Genomic DNA, 12032 nt, shown 5'->3' with positions numbered 1-12032 from the left:
CCATGTCCCCTCTTGAAGTGCGGCACCCAAAACTGGACATATTACTCCAACTGCAGCCTGATCAAGGCCGCACAGAGGGGGAGCATCACCTCCCTCGATCTGTTGGTCATGAATCTGCTAATACACGACAAGGTGCGAACGGCCTTGTTGATGGCCTCGTTACACTGCCAGGTCACATTCATCTTGGTGTCAACTACGACTCCAAGATCCCTCTCAGCCACTGAGCTGCTGAGGAGGTCATCCCCCAACCTGTAAGTGTGCTGGGGATTCCTCCTCCCTAGGTGAAGTACCTTACATTTATCTTTGTTGAACTGTATCCTATTTCGTTCTGCCCATTGATCCAACCTGTCCAGATCGGTCTGTATCTCCCCCTGCCCTCTGGTGTGTTAACTTTGCTCCATAACTTGGTATCATCGGTGAACTTGGAGAAGGTGCTCTCCACATCCTCGTCCAAATCGCTGATGAAAATATTAAATAACATCGGTTCAAGGACCGAACTCTGCGGGACTCCACTGCCCACCTCCTTCCAGGCCGAGAATGACCTGTCCACCACCACTCTCTGGGTGCAGTCCCTAAGCCAGCTGGCCTCCCACCTGACTGTGTAAGCATCTACTCCACAGCCCGTTAGCTTCCCCATGAGAATAGGATACGAAACTGTGTCGAAGGCCTTCTTAAAGTCCAGGTGGATGACATCAGCCTCAGCTCCTGTGTCAAGGCAGTGTGTGACCTGGTCATAAAAGTCTGTAAGGCTTGTTAGGCAGGATTTACCTGTGACGAACGCATACTGCTTTCCTTTCAGCATCATTTCCCCTGCTGGGTCTTCACAAATGCACTCTTTGATGATTTTTTCCAGTATTTTCCCAGGGATAGAAGTAAGACTGACTGACCTAAAGTAACCCAGCTCATCCCTTCTCCCCTGCTTAAAAATGGGCACCATACTGGCCCTTTTCCAGTCCTCAGGGACCTGGCCAGAGCACCACACATGCTCAAACAGCCATGCCAGTGGCTCAGCTATGACACTGGCCAATTCCTTCAGCACCCATGGATGGAGGTCATCCGGGTCAGCTGACTTGTACCCATCCAGCCCTTCCAAGAGCTCCTTAACTAAGTTAGCACTAAGCTTTGGCAGTCTGGTGCCTTTTGGACATCTGTGTTCAAGGTGGGGGAATTGTCTCGGTCAGTACTTAGGAATGCTGAAGCAAAGAACTCACTGAAGAGCTCTGCCTTTTTTTCCTTGCATCAACCACCAACTGTCCTGATTTGTCCTGCAGGGGCCCTACATTATTCTGTGCCTTCCTTTTGCTTGCTATGCATCTGTGCAAGGACTTTTTATTGTCCTTTATTTTTGTAACATCCATGCAAGGCTGGCATGGGTTGCATCCATGCAAGGCAGACAAGGGGACACCAGACATAGCACACTTGCCCTACAGCCCCAGATGGGAAGCAATGCCCACTGATGGGCAGGGTCAGCCCTACCTGCTGTAGGGAACGCATCTGATGAACAGAGAGACTACAAGGAACTCCAGTTATATGCATTCTGCCTAAGTGCATAATTTGCTGTACTGCATAGCATAGTGCCACTCCCGATTTGTTCCCTCCTGCCTACCTAGCAACAAACATTGGTTCGCTGCACATCAGCTAAGTGCAGAAGCCACTTAATGCACAGCCTCTTGCAGCACTACTACCTACTTTGCAGCTTACTGTACTTGAAGTCACTGCAGCAGACACAGTAAAGGGGAAGCAGCTGTCCAAAGGTTGCTATCTGAGGCCTTGAAAATGGCAGGAGGGAACAGTGGTTCTCAAACCTTTTTGCCCAGTGGGCCAAATAGGTGGTCCCCTGGTCCATCCACAGGATGGATTCACTGGTGGTCCCAACTCACCGGCAGGGGGCAGATGCATGGATGGGGGTAGGGAGCAACCCAGCTCCTATCCAGCTGTGTGGGGGAAGGAGGCATGGATTGGCCCCAACCTGGCCATGCAATGGGAAGGGGCATGGCTCAGCTTAGACCTTCCACAAGGGACTTGGGAATTTGGTGATAGGAAAGAAGGTGGCAGTACTAATTACCAGTGCTCCCCCACCACCAAATTTCCCAACCCAACTGGGAGCCCGTGAACCAGATGCGACAGCTCTATGGACCAGATTTAGCCCACAGGCCAGAAGTTGAACACCCCTGCAGTCTATTTCTTTTATTTTAATGCTGTTATTGGAAATAGCAATACCACCATGTCCTGTGCGTTTCTGCCAGGTTGTACAAGCTAATTTCAAAACAGGCAAGCTAAACAGAAAAGCTATAGCAATTTAAAATATTTTAGTTTATTGTGCAGCACTTCTTCTTGCAATCAAGTAAACCTCTCAGGAAAAAGACCTGAAATCTTGAATCTCTTTGCATTATAAAACTGCAGAATAAACTGTTCAACTAGACAAGGGTTTTGTAGGGGAAACACATTAAGAGTTTCAGTGCAGAAAATACCTATGAAGGCAATAGCACTTCTAGTCATCTGAACATTATATAAAACGTATATCTTTTACGTGCCCTCTTCACTGCATAAATTATCATAACCCGAAGAACTTCCCAATTCTCATTATGGGACTTGATGTCTACTTCTGGATGTGTTTTCCATCCAAATATTCAGTGTAAATTGTGGTGGCTAAAGAGACTGCTTTCATTACTTTGAAATGACTGCCTGCTGACTTCTGAATGCTGAGATTATAAAGCAGAAAAGTTACTATCAGTCATGTACAAGTCTACTGGCTAACCAAGTAGCATGAAGTCCTGCCAAAATCCTGGCTAATCTAATAAAGGGAGAAAAAAAAAAATGGAGATTTTCAGTACTCCCAAACTGCAAAAAGAAATATTATCTGTATCCCAGAAAAGTTCTCATTCCAAGATGTACTAAGAAAAAGGTGCATCACCTTAAAGCCCCAGTATTAAAAAGAAAACCGATAAGACTGCTTCCGTCCCCCTTTGCAGGAACAAGTACTTTCAGTGCATGCCCCTATGAAATTAAGCAGCTACACTAATGACACAGCTCTGTGAACACTTCTTATACCCTGATGGAGGAATAAAAGGGAACAAGTCACTGATGCATACGTGACATGGTTACCGCTTAAGCATGTCTCTAATTCTCCCCATTTTCACTTCACTTTACAAGCAATTAATCCTCTTAACCTCCTTGCAAGCATATTTATGATCTCCAGTTTTAAGATTGTAAGCTCTTTTGAATCAGGAACAGGCTCTTTAGCTTGGTACAGCTCAGTATAAAACAGGGCCCCATTCCTGACTTCAGCTTCAAAACAATACTGCAGTAGACATCATAATCAGCTCCATTTTGCAAAAAAGGAGCCTCAGGCAAGGCAAGAGGGCTTGCAAATGAGAGGCAGGTAGGTACAGAACTTCTAGCTTGACAGCCCATGTACAGCCCACTTCCTCAATGAGCACTATCAAAAGGCTCTTCCCCAAACTAGCTGCATGCAGCGCAGATCAGAACTAAGGCCCTGGTCCTGCAGACTGATGTACACAGATAGACTTCTGCATTTAAGACTGGGGAGGTTCCCAAGAGATTGGCTGTGTAAAGCCTAAAGTAGCTCCCCGTTGTTCATCTACTGAAGGCCTAACTATGACATGCTGCTTTCCTACTGGTTACTGTACTGGTCTAACAAAGAGACGAGCACAGCGAAGGGAGAAGCTGAGAGCGATGTTCAGTAAGGTTTTCTTCCCGACAGCCTGTAGCTGAGAGCACAGTCACCTGGACTTTCTGAACTAAAAATAGCTCGTTCTACTATACGCATCTTCATTTTCAAAGCAAACTGCCCATGTAGAAGCCAAATATGCCAGGTCTCAGCCCTCATTTCTTCCCCACTCTCTACCATCAGTTACTTTCAAGTTAACCTACTCTCAGCCCAGCTGCCAAGAGAACACAGAGCATAAACATTTACATTCAATTAATGCAATGAAAGTTTTCTTCATCACCTGCAGTCTCTCATTTTGCTTTCAGCTGCTGTAGTCATCAGAAAAATGGGGGGAGCAGAAGAAAGTGGGCTGAAAACTACTCCTCAGTGATGGAGAAACTGAATCCTGTGATAAGATGAAATCCTTTCAACTCAAGCTTGAGTGAACCACGCAGGTTGCTGCCAGGGCTTCCACTGTGGGAAGTTCAGTTACAGATAGCTTGTGCTACATAGCATGTGAACCACCATACTGCAATGTTATTTTAAGGATTAATATCAGTGCTAGTATGTGGACCTGCAGATAAGGTGACAGCAGCTGTCCATTTTTATTCATATGCCATATATAAATCGTATTCATCAAGTGTAGTTTATAACAGCGCAAGCTGCATGCTACAGATCAAGAGCCGAGATGTTATAAGCTCCGAGGGAAATGGACTTTAAATTCTAACTCCTTGTTTGACAGCACTAAAAGTAGTGTGGGTACTGGTCAAGATGAGCTAAAAGACAACCCATTTCTGCTGTGATCCTACCCTGCCTAAATCATTTTAAGCTAAGAAATTCTCTGCACCCTGCAGACTCACAGAAGTGAACTCAAATTCCTTGTTATCAAGCTTTGCTTCTCCCACCCACATATGGTTATCGTAGCCATGATTATGTAGCTGAGGTTTTAGCATCCCAGAGGGAACTCAGAGAAAAGTCAGGCTGCAATGTAGAGTCAGTGCACAAGGACTGCTCTTTCCCTTCATAAAAGTCTCTCTTTTGCACACCCAATTTTCTTCTTAATTTTGACTAATCCCCTAGACTTCTGCTGGGGTTCATGGAAGGGAAGTCAAGTAATAGGAAGCACAGCAGGAAGCTACATACTAGGATCCATACTACCCGCAACAAGATAACTAAGCTCACTTTCAGAACAGGTGGTTTAAACCGCAACATGCATCCAAAACACTCTCTCTTCCTTCCTTCACAGTTTAGTTACTATGCTTCCAGGCAAATATTCCTTCATGTAAGTTTATAGGAGTAAACTGCTTCTCAAAAGCATGCCCGACGAACCCCACTTGTCTTCAACACTGCTAAATTCATAACAAGAACAATGCTGAGATTAAGATGGAGTCTGCCCGCATTTGGAATGACACATTCCAGGTGTGCCGGTCCATAAAAGGAGGAAAGAGTGAGTCAATGGTTTTAATGCAGAGAGAGCACGATTTAAAACAGTCCTGTGATGGCAAAACACTCTTTTACTGGCAAGAACTCCATTTAATACAACACTAAGCTTTATGTAGCAGTCACATCACTGTATGCAGCGCCACACAGAGAAGAGATATTCACCCTACCACAAGTTTTGCCAAAAGCTGTAGATGCAGAGTTTAGATGAGGAGCATGCAGCAGCCTGGTTGACAAGAGGCATGCAGCTACATGCATAATTCAAATGTGGGTACACTGGTAAGTCATGTGCCAACCTAAGCCTTTAAAATTCACAACCAAGCATTACAAACCCTCATGCCGTGCTCAGAAATGATCACAGCAAATCAGGCCTACTGAGAGCCAGACACATCAACCCCCCCACACACTTCTTCATATCCACTGTCATTTCTTTTCTTCTTTCCCCACCTCCTCATTAGTTACTCATATATCTGTAAGAGAAAACCCCAAAGTATTTCCCCACATATACTAAAAAAGGTTGGCCTTACAGAAGTTGCCATGAAGAGTCATACTGCAATCTGCACATTTGCTGAATTGCTGTTCAGAATGATCTTAAAAAGAACGCATTACTTGGGACAAATTTCCATGCTCTAAAGCTGATACAGTCTAAGAGTTTCCCCAAAACTTGCCTAAACACCTTTCCAATGCCCTTAAAACTACCCTACCAACAATTAACAGTAGACAGCAGCTACAGCCATGGATAGGACAACATGAATATTCTATTTATATTTCAGAAAATTTCACAAATTCTTGAAATTGAGAATTTATTGAGTCAGCTATTGGTACTTTAAATCTATTCTTTTTAAATTAGGCAGAACTCCACAAGAACAACTGAAGTGGATTCTCTTTGATGACTCAGTCCTATAACTCTCATTGATGCAAGTAATCTGTCATCATTCGAGTATTGCCATGGAAATCAAAGGGATTAGTCATGCAAAGCTTAACCTGGCAAAACAGGGTTGCAGGATCAGTCACTATGCCTGCTGATTTACTCCCCAACATTGAGAGACACGAGTCTCTGCCTGAGAAAGAATTTATTACTAACATGACAGAGGCAGGCAGCATCATTGGAAAGTTATTTTTGGAATGAAGGACAAGCTGAAGCATTCTGCAAGAATTAGATGGTCTGGGACAAGAGGGAATTCCTAATATTTACAGAAGAAGTATCCAAGGAAAAATATAATTTGTCTGGAAGGATGCAAAAGAAAAAATAACAAAGAATCCTATGAGAAGAAATTGGGAAAAAGAGGTGATACAGGCTTTGATTCTGGTCTCTGCCTCACCAACCACATGCCAGCTGTGAAAGCACATAGGGGCCATAATCTTAGCAGACTTTTACTACTGGAGAGAAATCCAGACAAAAACAAGACCTTCCATGGAAGTGTGGCTGGAACACATTATATTGTAGCTGTTCTGCATAGCTGACTAGCCAGGTAGGGTATATAGCACATGGTAACTTTTAGAGCCATTGCTGCAGTACTATAATTTATGCTGGAGTGGTGCCTCTAAAAATCAAAGAACTTCAAAAACCTACCACATAGTATCGTCTTCAACCTGAAGAACTGCTTTCAGTTCAGCTTTTTTGCCATTTTGCAGCAGGGCTTCAAAATTCACCCATAACAGAATTATATTATTTCAGTCGCATATAATCTCTCTCCCCTCCTCATACTTGCTTATATTTTAATGAAAGTTACCCTACATATTTTCCAGCAACAGGTCTATAACAGGAAGAGAAATGCACAGGCTCTTAGCTAGTGATAACATACCGCAATGTGCAAAAGAATCGAGCCTGGTTGTACATTTCAGTAACACTCTTCCTGGATAGGGAGCGAGAAAAAACAAGTCACAGGTTCAAAAGAGTTTGTGTTGATCAGGATACATATTACACATGCACTTATATATGAATATATACACATAAAAAAATTAAATAAAGAGTATTGGGGTTTCTCCCCAATCAAAAAAGATCGCTTAAAATCCGGGATTTGTTGAAAGTGTTTTACCAGTCAGATACTCCTGGTGCTGTGATAGAATCTGTGTGTGTGTCAGGCAGGAGACCTGGGTTCGATTCCCAAAAAAAAGAGTTCCTTACACAAGTTTTTCTGAGATATTGCGTTTACATCTGTCCAAGTACAAACCAAAGCTTTCAACAATAAATTAACTAAATAGTACATTAAAAAAAACCTATTCCTTTAATACAAATAGTTTGCCTGAAAACTGGAAAAAGTGCTTTCAACCTAAATCAATACTGATTTCTTGATATTTTATTGGAAAAAAGCTTGCATTTGTGCCCCAGCTTTTGTTGGAGTGCTGCCAGCCCAGTCCCTTATCACTAGCCAAAGGAACACTGAAGTTTATAGCTTCTGAAGCCACATAAAGGTCATTTCCAAGGGAGAAAGGCAGGTAAGGAAAAGGACTCCAAGCCATCTCCATGGTTTTCTTTTCTACAATTCTCTGCAGTAATTAAAGAACTGTGGTTCCAAACGGTGATACCAGGACCATTAAGCATTGAACTATTCAGCAAGTGCTAGAGAGGCTGATATTTTTCCATCCAATCTGCCTATAGGAAAAGTTAGGTTTTCAAAAATAAAAGGGAATTCAGAGGAATTTAGGGAAAAGGTCCAAGTTCTCTCCAGAAAGCACACTTCAAAGCTCCTCATAAGCTCCCAGCTTAAAAAGCAAAAACATGGATCCAGAAAGTGCAAGGGGTGCCTCTGAGAGTTGGCATTTACATGTCAAAGAGCCCCGCTGTCCATCTGCAGAGCCTGGCTGAGAAAGGAGATGGCCCACAGAGATTCCTGGCCAAGGACTCCAACACAGCATGAGCGCATCACACCAAAAGGTGAGGCTGTGGTTCATCCTAAGAAATATAGACCAGCCAAGGACTTCAACACATACATGGGGATAGGGCTGTGATGCTCCTGACCTGCTTCTATGAGCCACTGCTGCAGCATTTCAAACAAAGACCAGTTTTTGTTTTTCTTGTCGCTGCTTTGATTGAAAATTTGTTTTTTTTTTCCACAGAGAAAAGCATTTCTAACTAGCTTTAGCAAGCACTTATCCAGGGCAAATGAGCTTTAAACATGTTTTCCCCAGTAAAACTCAGTCTTGTCCAAGTGCTACAAAACTCAGTACTAAACTCCTAACAGGATACACCCCCTAATAAGCTGTATTCTAGTCCACAGTACACTTTGCACAAAAAGAGAGGATTAAGTTGCAGGGGGAGGCTTTAAGTACACTGATTTGAAAGGGGAGACTGTCAAAGTCATCAACATTTGTGTTCTGATTTATATACCGCTGCACTTCCAGTTCCTTCACATAGCTGGCTCTTTGCTGGGGGAAAAAGTGTCTTAATAAAATGTCACTCTATAAAAAAAAGATAATATTGACAAAACAAGTAATGCCTGCTGCAACTATTTCTTTTCCCATGCTGTATCCCAAACCCTTCAACAGATGTATTTTCTTTGCTCAGTATCGGTTGCGTTTCATCTACCTATAGACTGGCATTCTAAACCGAGTAAGTTTTCCTTGGATTCAGTGTATCTTCAGCTAAAACACAATTTCCACAGTTCCCCTGTACCAGAAATAACCCACAGTAAAGAAACACCCCAGATTAAGAAGGGATATTGTTTTTAGCTCCCATCTGTAATGGCAGAAGACCTTCAATGCTCCAGAAATGGAAGGCAGTAAAAGATGAGATAGCCAAGGAAACCAACACACAGAACCCTGGAACCTGCAGCAGCGACTCATTTGGCAGTTTTAGTGAAGTTTCTAGCCATAGTCCCACTACCGCTACTATCAGAAAACAGTGAATGGACGTGTCAGCTAATGTGACAATCATCCCACACCCTAAAGAAAAGCCAAGTCTAGGCACTTTTAATGCCCCTGTCATCATAGTACCAGAACACCTCTCAGCCCAACGTAGTTATCTCTGCAAAGAAGGGAAATGCTGTTATTTTCAGTTTACAAAACAGACAAGAGGCGAAGACTAAATAATCAGCACAGGATCACAGAGGAAGCTTCTGATGGAGCTGGGATTTAAATTTACATGTCCCAATCCCAGGACCATCCCTCAGCTGTCAAGGCAATGTTTCTCAAGCTTTTTAAAACAGAAGGTACCTCTCACTAGACTCAAAGAGCTTCTCAAAAAAAGCACTCCTCAACCAATTCTTAGCTTTCGTACTTTTTCAACTACAGAAAAATACTCGAGGAATCCTTTTAACATCTTTCTGAGCTGGAAAACACCCGGAAAGACTACAACAAGTCAGAACGATTTTGATACTATGCATTCCTACTGGAAATCTCTGGGTTTGTCTGGTGAATTGTGCATAGGTGTTTGTAATCCTAACAATGCTAATATTAAGCAGCACCACACAGTACCCGTAAAGGGATCTTATGGCACCCCAGGGTGTTGCAACACCCTGATTGAAAAATCACTGGTTTAAGGTGTCTCAAAATAGGAGTACTGTATCCCAAATCACCAGCCACTAAAATAAAAAAAAAAAAAAAGTGGGTGTTGGCCAATCACATGTACATAATATCAGGCTGTCTTTCGTTGCTGCCAAGCTGCGTATGCAAAGTACCAATACGACAAAACTGTCTTGAGATACACAAAAAACACGCTTCATAGTTTGTGGCATCAAGATTACCTGCAGGCACGTGGACCCAGAAGCTTGCCTAGCATTTCCCCTGGGACAATCATTCTGTAACAGAGCATCCAACAAAAAAAGGTGGTCCTGTACCTGAGCAGCATCCCCTGAAACTCCTGCCTGGTTTCAGCTCCCCTCTTTGCCACAAAACAGTTGTATGACCTCAGCCAAGTAACTTACGAGTCAAGTTCCCATCCATGAAGAGAAGAAAATCGTGTCCCCCTCACGACAACTTGACCGGAGTTAAGATCATCAGCCCCTGTGTGAATAGGAGGAATATCAAGGGACATGTCCTCCAGCGCGAAATTAATAAATCATTACCTTCCAAAAGGACTCTTCAGCCTAACTCACCCTAACAGCCCCACAATAAGCCAGTGTATGCAAAACAAGAAGAAGAATGTGGAGAGGGACTGAGTTCAAGCTTCAGTAGTTATTGTAAACAGAAACCACACCATTCTTGTCCCATCACAGCTGATTATATTACGTGATCCTGGACCCACAGCACAAAAGGCACGCCTGCAACTCAGGACAACTGTCCAGACTTCGTTTATAGACGACATGCCTCTCATATTTCTACTGCATCACATATCTCAGCATGTATTTTGAGTTTCATGGTTGACTGTAAGACTGTAAGCAAGCAACACATGCTACCGATTGGTTTACCGCAGCATTTATATTCTGTTTACCACCTCAATACCTGCAGTAAAGGGACGCAATACCACAACAGATGGCATGGCTACAGAACGACAACACTGCAAAGGCTTGAATGCAAAGAAGAAAAGCATACGGGAGACGCCGTGCAGGACACTGGAGAAGAAGCAATTAGAGAGGTCAGTAACACTGATCTCTTGCTAATCCCAACTCCTTTGTATGACCTGCAGGGATAACATGGCTACGGAAAGGTGGATTAATAAACCCTGGTGGCTCAAAAGTTCGGACGCAGCAGCACTTTCGCTGCAACAGCGCCTCAGACCTCTCTCGAAAGAAAAAAGTTACTTCTGAGCAGCTGCAGCCAAGCCTGGGGGAAAAGCCTGGAGAAAAAGTGCAGGGGAAGCCCGTCTGGGAGTGGGGGCCCCGCACAACAACCCCAAGGCCTGTCTGGACCCGAACACTGCTGTGGTTCACAACCTTTTCGTATTCAAAGCCCCCTTCCCAGACCGGAGCCACCCCTCATTAGAAGCGAGACACCTCAAGGAAAACGCCAGCTCTTCTCACTTTTTTTTTTTTTTTTTTTTGACTACAGACAAAAGAGCAATTTTTTCCTATTGCCAAGAACCGGGAAAGCCCCCAGCAGAGCAGGATGGATTTTCACAGTCAGGGATCCCACCCGAGACCTTGCAAGGAGGTCAAGCCGCCCCTCCCTGGGGGCCCCACCGCCTGGTCCCACTGAGGGCAGCCAACAAAGGGCTCGACCCCGGATCCCGATGTTGAGTAAACACTTCCAATGCCCGTCTCCTCCTGTCCAAGGAAACCGCATCTTCTGGGGGGCGCCTGAGCACCCCCAGCGCTTCCCAGGGACGAGGCCGAGCCCAGGCAGCACCTCAGCCAGGGCAGGACACGGGGGCACCCACTGTGCCCCAGCCCGGCAACCCCAAACCCCCTCGACCCCAAGAATTCCCTGACCCTAAACTCCCTTGACCCCAAGCACCCCTAGACTCCTGACCCCAGGAACCCCTTGACCCTAAACCCCCTTGACACGAAGCACTCCTTGACCCCAAGCACAACTTGACCCTAAACCCCCCCCGACACGAAGAACCCCTTGACCCCAAACCCAGCCCAACTTTACCCAACTCCCGCCCCCCGCGCGGCGCCCCCTCACCGGGTCGGGGCTGCTGCGGGCGGCGGCGGCGCACTGTCCGGACGAGACTCGCGCGCTGCCTCCTCCCTCCCAACGGATCCGCGCATGCGCCAGCCGGCCGGAGCAAAGAGGGCGGGATCGACCCCCCTCCCCGAACGTTGGGGAGCCCGCTGCCATTGTTCCGCTGAGGTGCCAGTAGGCGGCGCGGCAGCCAATAGGAGCCGAGCGACGGGGAGCAGCTGGGAGCGGGGCGAGCACGTGGAGGGGAGGCTGCTCTGCCTGGGGCGCCGCCCCGCTCCGCCGCCCGCAAACTATTGTGTGCGCAGGAAGCAGCAGCCGGCGTGCGGGAGCCGCGCCTGGCACAGTCCGGCTTGTCCCGCGGAGCAGACACCTGCCAGCCCCGGGGTGCAGCCCCTCCAGATCACAGCTGGCCTCCACG

General features: G+C 45.5%; 1 protein-coding gene across 2 annotated transcripts in view; it reads right to left on the bottom strand.

Moving 5' to 3' along the window:
• The window catches only part of LOC109288498 (A-kinase anchor protein 13-like), a 219497-nt gene extending 207819 nt beyond the window's left edge, over window positions 1–11678 (bottom strand). For both annotated transcript variants that reach the window (XM_019504053.1, XM_019504052.1), the window contains exon 1: window positions 11615–11678. The gene's annotated coding sequence lies outside the window, so the exon portion shown is untranslated. The remainder of the gene's footprint in view (window positions 1–11614) is intronic.
• Window positions 11679–12032: the final 354 nt, after the last annotated feature.

Source organism: Gavialis gangeticus, unplaced genomic scaffold (assembly GCF_001723915.1).
Source record: "Gavialis gangeticus isolate Ggan-Ray unplaced genomic scaffold, GavGan_comp1, whole genome shotgun sequence".
NCBI lineage: Eukaryota > Metazoa > Chordata > Crocodylia > Gavialidae > Gavialis > Gavialis gangeticus.
The sequence above is the reverse complement of the archived record's forward strand: the minus strand, read 5'-3'. Positions and strand labels throughout refer to the sequence as shown.